Source organism: Narcine bancroftii, chromosome 6 (assembly GCF_036971445.1).
Source record: "Narcine bancroftii isolate sNarBan1 chromosome 6, sNarBan1.hap1, whole genome shotgun sequence".
NCBI lineage: Eukaryota > Metazoa > Chordata > Chondrichthyes > Torpediniformes > Narcinidae > Narcine > Narcine bancroftii.
The window spans coordinates 238,929,614-238,941,665 of record NC_091474.1 but is presented as its reverse complement, the minus strand read 5'-3'; the positions used below and the strand labels follow the sequence as shown (position 1 = coordinate 238,941,665).

The 12,052-nt window shown below is 46.2% G+C and overlaps 1 protein-coding gene across 6 annotated transcripts in view; it reads right to left on the bottom strand.

Moving 5' to 3' along the window:
• The window catches only part of kif6 (kinesin family member 6), a 645,381-nt gene that overhangs the window by 300,193 nt on the left and 333,136 nt on the right, over positions 1 to 12,052 (bottom strand). The window lies entirely within an intron of this gene.

Here is a 12,052-nt window from a genome sequence, read left to right as displayed (position 1 = left end):
GAGCAGAAATGGGGCGTGATGGCTTCCCTTGACCTTGCCGAACATTTATGCTGATCTGCACTCAACCATTTTGTCTGCATTAGGTTTCGCACAGACAGCACGTGGGCTGAGTGGGGAAGGACCACAGTCTAGAGTCCTTCAGTTACCAGGCATTGAGGGGCTGAGATCGTGGGGAAGCCCTTCAAACAATGGAGGGGTGCCACAGAGTGGCAATGCTGCTATATAGAAATTAATGCAACAATGTACATTGATGGTAATGTATGGATATGAAACTAAGGGTGCAATATGAATGTGAACGGTTTTCTGTTTATAAATTTTTTATTGTAAATAAAGTCTATTTTTGGTTTTAAAAAAAGTTTGTATCAGCCAGTGAAGGCAAGTAAGTCCGAATGTCCTTACCATCTATCACTGTCCTAGAAGTTCCATTTCTTTTCTCACTGAGTGTCTGTTAATGTCTCTTAAACATTGTATCTGCCTCCTCTGACTGCTCATTCTATATAATCAACTGTCTCAGTGTGGAAAAACTCTACCTTTCACATTTCCTTTAGATTTCTCCCCTCTCACCTTAAACCTGTGCCCATTACCTCTGGACTCCCAAGACGTAGGAAAAACAGTGATTATCTATGTTCCAAGATACTGAGTATAAAGCAACATACCAAAAAATCCAGAGATCTTTCTTCTAAGTAATATAAGAAATAAAGAATTAGGCCTCAAACTGGATGAAGTGCAAAAAAGATTTATTATGATAGCCTTAGCTGTAGAAAAAAATGTATAATGTCAACTTGGAAATTGGAAGAGAGCTTGAGAGTACCTGGAAATGAATAAATGTATTCCATTGGAAAAAAAACATATAATTTAAAAAATAAAGTCACATAATTTGATCAAATTTGGGAACCGTACATGGAACACAACAGAGAGGACCTACCGCGGACCTCCAGTCCCTAAAATGATAAGAAGACAAAACGACTTGATCCAGTGTGTAAAAGTAGATGACACATTTTTCTTGTTTATTTTCATTGTGTGATGACATTGTTTAATGGGTTTATTGTATTGTATATGTTGAATGTTTAATGGGTTTGGTGGGCGGTGGGAAGGAGGGAGGGAAGGGAGGGGGGAAAAAAAGGGGAGAAAATGCCACTGTGTTTATTCAAGAGGGAAATGTTTGTGTGTATTTTGATTAATATGGTTCTTAGTGTGAAAATTTTTTTTAAAATAAAGAAAGATACTGAGTATAAGAGTTAGGACATGATTACAGCTGTATAAAACATTGGTTATAGAGTCAGACAGTTACACAGCATGGAAGCAGGCCCTGCAGGTCAAATCATCCACGCTGACTTAGATATCTTCCTGAGCTGGTCCCACACGACTGCATTTAGCCCATATCCCTTTAAAGCTTTCTTATCCATGCACCTGTCCAAATGTCTTGTAAACATGGTAATTGCAATTGCTTTGGTTGTATTTGGACTATTGTGTACAGATGTGATCGTCACTTGACAGAAACAATGTGGTAGCAATTGAGGGAGTGCAGAAGAGATTCGTAAGCATATTGCCAGAAATGGAAGGCTGTTGTTATAACAAGAGCCTGGACAGGCTGGGTTTATCCTCACTGGATGGGGGCTGATCTTATTGAAATTTATAAAATTATGAGGATTATAGATAGAAGAGATTATTACTGTTTTTTTTTCCTGAGGGCAGGGGACTCTAATTCCAGAAGGAAAAGGTGTAAGGAGAGAGTAGAGAAAATAAAAGGAGATCTGAGGGTTGAATAAGTAAAATATAATCAAGTGTGGCGGCTCAACACTAGGCAGGCAAACCGGCCCCGCTTCTAAGCCACGCGGTGGGGCAGCCGGCCAAAATGGCGCCATCGGGGGTGTTCCCTTCCACCCAGCACAGAGCTTAGAAGCCCGCGCTGGGGGACCACGTGATGCCCAGGTGACGTCAGCACCCTCCAGCCAGGTCCTAGCTGGGAGTATAAGTACAACCTAGCAGCCTGCAATACACTAGTCTGCTCACTGAGCTCAACCCATCTGGTTGAGTGTGTTCCTTCAGGAGCAGAGTGTAGCCGCTGCAACAATTCGTGATCCCGACTGGTTCAAACATCTTTGAACTCATCATGAGCGAGCCTGGGATCAGCGCTATGGCTGTGAAACTGCCTGAATTCTGGGTTCAGGAGCTGGAGACCTGGTTCGGCCACGTGGAGTCTCAGTTTCACCTCTGCCAGATTTCGTCCAGCATGACCAAATTCTACCATGTGGTCACTGCCCTGGACCAGGCCACCGCCAGACGTGTTTTGCACCTCATTCAGCATCCACCCGCCAAAGACAAGTGCTTACCAGATCCCTCAGACTATCCAGATACCAGCGTGCCACTCGGATGCTGCACCACGACGCCCTGGGGGACAGGTCCCCGATGGAGCTGATGGACGAAGTGCTTGCGCTCATGGGTGAGCACACCAACTGCCCACTCTTCGCGCGTATTTTCCTCGACCATATGCCCGTGGACATCCGGCCGCTGCTGGTCCAGGAGAGCTTCACCGACCTGAGGATGGTCGCCCAGAAGGCCCATGAGCTATGGCTCGCAAGATTCCTGGAGGGGTCAGCAGTCCAGCATGTCATAAGGCATGGGGACGACCATGCCAAGCCCTCTCGTAGCGCTGCTGTAGAGCACCTGGCCCCTGCAGGGGCCCCCAAGAGCCTAATCAAGGCCACAGCATTCGCTCCAGGCCTCTGCTTCTACCACCAGTGCTGGGAAGCCAAGGCTCAGAAGTGTTGTCAGCCCTGTTCGTTCCAGGGAAACAACCAGGCTGGCTGCTGTTAATGGCCGCGGCGGCTGGCCAAGGACACAGCCTCCTCTAACTGCGGGACTCAGTCAATGGCTGGCAGTTCCTCGTTGACACTGGAGCCCAGATCAGCATTATCCCGGCCACGACCATCAAGTCCAGGAACTGACCTCGTGGACCTCCCCTCCATGCAGCCAACGCAACAGCAACCCAGACGTATGGAGACAAGACAATCAACTTCCAGATCGGCCAACGAAATTTCACATGGAGGTTCACCGTCTTGTCCCTCCCGATTGCCATCCTGGATGCAGACTTCCTCCTTGCACACGGGCTTCTGGTGGACATTCGAAGTAGGAGTCTGGTGGACACCCATACCTTCCAGGCCATTCGCCTGGACGCCTCCCGCTTGTTGCAACCACAGATGGCCATGATCAGCACGCCCAGAGACGAGTTCAAGCGAATGCTGGAAGAGTTCCCGACACTCCTCAAGCCACAGTTCTCCACTGCCTTGCCATGCCATGGGGTGTTCCACCACATCCCTACCCAGGGCCCACCGGTTTACGCCAAGGCACGCCGGCTCCCGCCTGACAGGCTCCAGGTGATGAAGGATGAGTTTTCGCACCTGTGAAACTGGGCATCATTCGGCGGTCCGACAGCCCATGGGCCTCGCCGCTCCACCTGGTTCCGAAAGCCTCCGGTGGCTGGCGTTCCTGCGGAGACTATCGACGGTTCAATGAGGCAACCGTTCCTGATCATTACCCCATCCCTCAGATCCAAGACTTTACGGCCAACCTGCACAGTGCGAGGGTTTTCTCCAAGGTTGACCTGGTGCACGGATATCACCAGATTCCGGTGTACCCCGAGGACATACCAAAGATGGCCATCATCACCCCCTTTGGCTTGTTCGAATTCCTGCATATGCCGTTTGGGTTCAAGAACGCCGCTCAGCCCTTCAGCATCTCATGGACTCTGTGGGCACGGACTTGGATTTCGTCTTTATTTATTTGGACGACATCCTCATCGCCAGCAAGGACGAGGCGCAACACAAGGCCCACCTATGTGCCCTTTTCTCCCAGCTGGCCGATTTCGGCCTTACCATCAACCCGGCCAAGTGCCAGTTCGGGAAAGAGTCCATGCAGTTCCTGGGCCATACCATTACAGCCGAAAGAGCCATGCCCGCCACTGTGAAGGTCGCCGCTATCAGGGAGTTCCCACACCCGGACAGCCTCAAGGGGCTGCAGGAGTTCGCGGGTATGGTCAACTTTTACAACCGCTTCATCCCGGGAGCTGCACGCATCACGCAGCCGCTATTCGCCCTCATCGCAGCCAATCACAAAATGCTCGCTTGGAACCCAGAAGCCTGCACCGCGTTCAAGGCCACCAAGGACACCCTCGCGAAGGCCACCATGCTCGCCCACCCACACACCGACCTGCATATGGCACTCTCTGTCGATGCCTCTGCCACAGCCGTCGGTGCCGTCCTGGAGCAGCAGGTGAATGGACATTGGAAGCCACTGGCATTCTTCAGCCGCCTGCTCCGCCCGCTGGAACACAAGTATAGTGCCTTCGACCACGAGTTACTGGACATGTACCTGGCAGTGCGGCATTTCCGCTATATTTTGGAGGGGAGGACTTTTACCATTTTCACCGACCACAAACCCCTCACCCAGGCGGTCGGCCTGCCAGCAGCGTCACCTCTCCTTCACGTTGGAGTTTACCACCGAAATTCAGCACAAGGCGGGGAAGGACAATGTGGTTACCGATGCACTCTCACGACCGGCCATTTGTGTGCTAACGCCCGGCCTCGACTTCAATGGGAACAAGATTTAAATATAAAGATAAAAAAGGAAACATGGGAGAAGTTCTGGAACGATGAGAAATACAATAAATACGAGGTTACGTATGATACAATATAACTGGATACACAGGCTATACATTACACCTCAAAAGTTAAATAAATGGGACCCAACAGTATCTGACAGATGTTTTCGATGTAAAAAAGAAATGGGAACAACAATTCATGCAATCTGGACATGTGAGAAAGTAGAAAAATATTAGGAAGATCTAAACCAAATATTAAATAAAATTACAGAAAACAATATACCAAAGAATCCAGAGATCTTTCTCCTAAGTAACATAAAAAACAAAGAATTTGGAATTGATTTGGAGGATGCACAAAAAAGATTTGTTAAGATAGCTCTAGCCGTAGCAAAAAAATGTATTATGTCAACCTGGAAATTGGAAGATAATTTGAAAATACAACAATGGTATATAGAAATGAATAAATGTATTCCATTAGAAAAAATAACATATAGTTTAAGAAATAACATTGAAATATTTGAACAAATATGGGAGCCTTACATGAAACACAATAGCGAAAACCTACCGGGGACATTCACTACCTAAATTAACGAAAGTAGAAGGAAATGAAAAGAATTGACTCAGTGGAATTTCTTGTTTATTTTTATTGAATGACAACATTGTTTGACTGGTTTAATGTATCCTAGATTTTGTACTTTAAATGGACGGGGGGGGGGAGGTAGGGAGGGTGGGATGAGAGGAGGGAGGGGGGGAGAAAATGGCACTGTATATATTTGAAAATGAAAAAGTATGTATCATGATCAATGTGGTTTATGGTGTGAAAAATAAAAAATTAAATAAAAAAAAAAAACCAGCTCACCCGGGACCAGAGTCTGATGAGGAGATGAGAGCCTTCAAGACCGCCATCACAGGCCTGCAATTCCGAGACCTCCCGACTCTGAGTGGCAAAGGTATCATCCTGTGCGATATCTCCATGGGCACTCCACGACCAGTGGTTCCCCAGCAGTGGCGCAGGCATGTCTTCTGTCACATCCACAACCTTTCACATCCATCCATCAGGTCCACGGTCCGGATGGTGGCAGAATGGTTCGTATCGCATTGGCTGCAGAAGCAGATCATGGGCTGGGCCAGAACATGCACCCATTCCCAGATGTCCAAGGTGCACAGGCACACCAGGGTGCCTGTACAGGAGTTCGAGCATGTACGGGAACGATTCAGCCACATTCACATGGATATCGTTGGCCCCTTACCCATTTCCCGGGCCAACCGTTACCTGTTTATGATGGTGGACCACACCACTTGCTGGCCTGAGGCGATCCTGATGCCAGACGTCTCCACTGACTCCTGCTCCTGAGCACTGTTGCATGGCTGGATCGCCCGGTTCGTTGTCCCAGGTCACCTCATCAGCGATCGGAGCACCCAGTTCACATCTGCGCTCTGGGCACAGCTCCCCAACAGGTTGGGGATCCAGCTACACCACACCAGGCCTACCACCCACAGGCCAATGGACTGGTCGAACGTCTGCACCACCACCTTAAGTCGGCACTCATGGCCCGCTTCACTGGTCCCGACTGGGTGGATGAACTGCTTTGGGTGCCCCTGGGCATCCTCTCCACTCCCAAGGAAGATCTGCAGGCATCATCTGCTGAGCTGGTCTACGGTACACCGCTAGCACTACCTGATGAGTTCGTCAACGCACCTCACAATCCCCAGCGGTCGCCACACGAACTACTTCCTCACCTCAGAGCACTCTTGAACTCGTTCGAACCCCCACCGCCGCCCAGACATGGCACCCGCCTGTCTCACATTCCCGGTGAACTGCTTTCCGTGGAGTACGTTTTCGTTCGGCGGGGCCCGACCACGGCACCTCTGCAGCAACCTTATGAGGGGCCGTACAGGGTTGTACAGTATTCCAGCTCCACGTTCACGCTTGACATTGGCGGCAGACGAGAGCTGTTTACCATGGACAGGCTGAGGCCAGTGCACATCAATCCCACTGAGCCCATGGTCGTAGCCCAGCCCAAGAGGCAAGGCTGCCTGGCGAAAAAGGATATTGGCACCGGTTCTGGGGGGGTTGCTGTGTGGCGGCTCACTACTAGGCAGGCGAACCGGCCCTGCTTTTAAGCCACACAGCAGGGCAGCCAGCCACAATGGCGCCGTCATGGGTGTTCCCTTCCTCCCAGCACGGGGCTCAGAAGCCCACGCTGGGGTACCACGTGATGCCCAGGTGACGTCAGCACCCTCCAGCACAGTTCTCAGCCAGGTCCGGGCTGGGAGTATAAGTACAGCCCAGCAGCCTGAAATAAACTAGTCTGCTCAATGAGCTCAACCCGTCTGGTCCCTGCCCAATCTCCTAATCTGTCGAAGACCTTCTGCAGCCTTCCAGTTTCCTCAACACTACCACCTCCTCCATCTTTGAATCATTTTAAACAAAGCACAGAACCATTGATTTCATAATCAAAATAATTGATAGACAACATACAAAGAAGCGGCTCCAACATTGACCCCTGCAGAAATGGCAACCAATCAGAATATGATCTCTGAATTCCAACTCTCTTATGCGTTTTAGATGGACGTGTGATCTTATCTGTCTGAAGAATGTCCAGCATCTCGGCATTGGTCGTTCACACATGAATGACCGAAACTCCAAATCTCCGTTTCTTTAGGCGAGTTTAGACAGGATGTGTGGTAGGTAAAGAGGTGGGACTTGCAACACCACCGTGATGACATCCTATTCATTAGCCCGTTGTTCACGGAATGCCTGAGGTTCACTTTAGACAGCAGGCGTTTCGGGAAATTGAAAAGGGTTCCAGGAGGTAAAATGTCGTCGGAACGGAAATGGCACCCTCATTCCCATTCAGAGTGTTTTTTTTAATGCAGCATGCATTTTGGGGAAATGGGAATATTTCCTGGAATGCAGCAGCTCTGCAGAAACATATCTGTTCCCTGCCTGTCAGCCAATGTGCTATCTATGCTTGTATTCTATGGGCTCTTCAGTAACCTCATGTGTGTCTGTGAATCAATTGTCAGTGAGCAATGCATAATGACAGCATAATCACTTCTCAATGTTCTTTAACACCTCTTTAATCACTTCTCAATGGTACATAATGATAGTTTAACTGTCCACCAATGGCTGATAGCCTTGTATCATTATTTACCATTAGTACAAAGTGTTAGTGCAACGATTTGCAAAGGAACACAGTTCTAGTGTCATCATTCTTGGTGGGCAATTAGAGACAGTTTAATGGTTTGTAAAAAAGATGTTAGCCATTTCTTTCTGGAATGATCATTATGTTTTAGTGTTTTTTTTTCTGGTTTTCCCAAAATGTTTCAGAAAAAAATATTGGCAAAGCCCATTTTCTTTCGGAAAAAAAATAATTTTATAAGGTGGCATCTCAAAGCCACAGGAATCTTGAGCCTCCAAGGATGCCACAAGTAAAAATCCAGGATTAGTCTCCAGAATAAAGAATTCAGTCCACTTTAAAATCAGGATGGCATGTAATGTGGTAAAGGGGTGAGGGGAGATGGTGTTTTTCCGTGACTTTATTTACAAAAATTACGAGGAACTTAGGTGAAGTGAATACACATGATCTTTTTCAGCGTGTCGAAAACTATTGGGTATAGGCTTAAGTAAAGAAATGGAAGATTTAAAGAGGATCCGAGGAGACATTTTTTCCACATGGAGTATGGTAGGTGTGTAGAACAAGCTGCCAGAGGAAGTGGCAAAGGTGCCATTGTAATGTTTAAACAAGATTTGGATAGGAAAAGGTAAGGGACAAATGTGGGTGAATGGGATAGGCAACGAGCACATGGTCGAGCTGGGCTCAAGAGCCTGTTTCCGTGCAGTACAGCTCGATAGGTGCTTCCCAGTAAATTGGCATGTCAACAACCTGTGTTTAAAGCTGGGTTGGGTGGATCAGAGTGTTCATACAGAACCAAGAAAAGCCGGTTCTGTGCAACCTTTTATTTACATAGGGACCCGGCATCCTGGTCGGTGCAAAAGGAGTCAGGACCTGCAGCATTACCGTGTTGGCATCCAGGGAAGGTGGGTGAGCCTTTTACACTGGAGCTGAAGCGTTTTGCATCAGCTCTGATACTACGTACCTTGGTGGGTAAGTATTGGGATGAAAATGACCTCAAAACCATGTTGGTCGTGCTCACACAGGTAAGTGAACCAGTAAAAATTAAAAAAATTATTTACAGGGGCAGTGTGAAAGCACCTTACGACTCTTTTGGTGATGGATGTTATGGACTGACTAGCACTTAAGTAGACTCAATAATGTTCCTGTAGCTTAGCTCACACCAAATCTGGTCAAATTTGTCAGACTATGGTAAAGAAGTCTGAAAAATGGGAATTGCCTTGGAATTTAAAAATAATATCAATTAGGAAACAACTACCCAGTCCACTCAACAGTGGTGAAATCAAAAGCAATATAAACAGGTCATTAAATCTCTTGTGGTGTATCAGCATGTAATAATTCCCATTAATCCACACCGTAATTATTTCAAATTCCCATAAATTACATGCCTAGAGCATCAATATCACATTGCTGCAATAAGCCAACAAAAAAATACCTTGGCAACTTGCAGCCCAAAAATATGTTTTTGCGAATACAATATGTACAAAATGTGAAGCAATATCGCGATCCCAGATGGAGAAATACTGGACAAATGTTGCATGCCAAGTTGAGCATATGTTGAATAGCAAAGAAGCTTTCCAGATTCTCCTTTATTTAAGCTGCATTCTCTCATCATGAGTGGGTGAGTCATTCCATTTCCCTCCATCTTGCAATCTTCCCTCGTGGTCCCATGCAATGATTTGGAGACAAAAGGACGCTCTTCATTTGTATTGTGCAGTGAGACAAAATGAAATACACTGGGATGCATGTTTTATGATCAAAATACATAAATACTGGAGGAACATCCAGTCTCACAGCGTCCATAGAGGTAGAGATATATGTTTTGGGTCTGAGCCCTTCCTCAAGGCACGAGTGAAAAAAGACAGGCTGGGAAAAGGACGGGAGAAGAATTGAAAGGGGGTGGACCCACATACATAGGGTGTTAATTAGATATGGAAAGAAGACAGGAGAGAGGAAGGATGAGACTTGATTGAGGACCCCTTCCACCCCACACACAGCATCTTTCAACTGCTCCTGTCAGGAAAGAGAATCAGAGCCAACACCACCAGGCTGAGGAGCAGCTTCTATCCACGGACAGTGAGAACACTGAACGACCAAAGGAACTGCTCACACTAACCATCCGAGACTCTCATATTGATCAAAAATAGTTATTTATTTGTTTGATCATATGAATTCTTGTCCTACATTGTTTGTCTGTATGTGTGTGATGTCCATTTGCGCATCTGGTTGTTTTGCACTGGGGACTGGAGATCGCTTTTTCGTCAGGTTGTACTTGTGCAATAAGCTTGACTAGACTTGACTTGATTAATCTCCACCACAGCGCCCCTTTAGTATGCATTTCTCTGTCCATTAAAATTTCCAGATTGACAAGATCGGGGTGAAATTATACATAATGGAGAAGCAAAACAGGGATCTATTTAATATTCAGTATCTTTGACTTGAATAGGACTTGGCCTCTGCTCTCAAGTCAAATTTCACCCCACATGTGTTTTGGAATTCACTGCCTGAAGGGTAGTGGAAGCAGATTTACTGGTAACTGCCAAATAGGAACTGAGTAAATATCTGAAGAGGAAACATTTTCAAGACTATAAGGGAAAGAATGGGAAAGTGAGACTAATTGGATTGCTCTTTCAAAGTATGTGCTGCCTGACTACATCGATAAAAGATATTGAAAAAATAAAATGAGGCAGCAAAGTTAATTCTGCCATGGATGTAAAGTTGTTCAGTATGAATTTCATAAGGACTTTTGGCCTTTTACTGGATTGTAGCTATTGCTCAAATACTGCCAAATAAACTTGGAAGCTTCGTGAGTGAGTGTCATATAGTCATACCTCAATAAAAGGGTAAGATCTAAAAGCTGGTTCACTTGGTTCCAAATCATTCACGATTTAGTACATGAAAATCAAAACACTTGCAGACATTAATTCTTACACATAAAGTTATTTGAAATACTTATCACGTTAAATGTGTTGGTGCCTGAAAATATGTAAAACACATTTGGGGCCCCAAGTGGTGCAGCACGGAAATGGCTGGTCACTGGAAGGTCCCCGCTATCAGTCCTTCCGACTGAAGCAACTCTTCACTTGTAAATCTGCAAGAGTCATCCACTGTATCCCAAGTGGCCTCCTCTACGTCGGAGAGATTGTTGAGCACCTTCGCTCTGTCTGCTGCAAGAGCAGGGACCTTCCAGCGGCCAACTATGACAATTCCATCCTCCATTCCAGAACTGATATGTCTGTCCATGGCCTCATGCAGTACTGGATTGAGGTTACCCGCAAAATGGAGGGACAGTATCTTATATTCTGTCTGGGCATTCTCCAACAAAACATCGATTTCTGCCGTCGCCGATAGGACCCCCCTCCCTCCCTAAACCTTCTGTCTTTTCCTCCAGCTCCTCGTCCCTTTCCCTGTCCATTCAGAGAGCTATCCTCTCCCCCTACCACTTCCCAGCTTTTTTTTCCTGTCTGCCCTCCCATCCATATCCACCTATGACCTCTTACTTTTCAACCCTTTGTCTCCCCCTGCCCCTCTCCCCACCATCAGGCAGGCACCTGTCTGCTATTTGTTCATACCTTGACAAAGGACTCAGGTCCAAAATGTTGGTTATGTGTCTTTGCCATAACAAATGCTGCGTGTCCTGCTGGGTTTGTCCAGCACATTTGTGTATTAAACCTTTACAAACCTTACTTGTGTTGACACAAGTAGCTTTAAGTATTTCACGCCCATTTCTATTTCAATGTGTTTTCAAAATATTCATATAACTACAAATGAAAACAGTCAGGAGATGGAGGAAAAGCAGTCAGATTTTAAAAAGTAACCTATTTCTGGCTGGAGGCAGCAGTCTGAATATATAGAATGAAATTAATGGAAGTGAGCTGCCTCACTGCTTATAATTTGCACTCTAGGAGAGCCTTACTGTGCTGTGCGACAATTAATCGTGCATGAAACAGCATCAATTGGGATGCTTTTAATTTTCTATTTAAGCATTAAATGATCAGATCCATTAGTTCAGTGGATAACATTTCCTGGAAATCTTCACCAGGGGTAAAGCCATGAAAAGCGGCAAAACAAAATCCCTTCTAAGTCAGAAAACTGGTGACTAATATTAGGAAACATCAGCAAAATCAGGTAACAGCAGCTGTTCATCGTATCAGAGGACTGTTTCGAGATAGAAAACATCGATAAAGCCAGTTTTTCTCCCACAGTAACCATTTTTTTTAAGTACTATTAATTCTGATGACTTCCTGTGCTTCATGCAACAATAATTTCATATTTTTCCATGAGGTATACAAGTGAAATTCAATGTGCAATA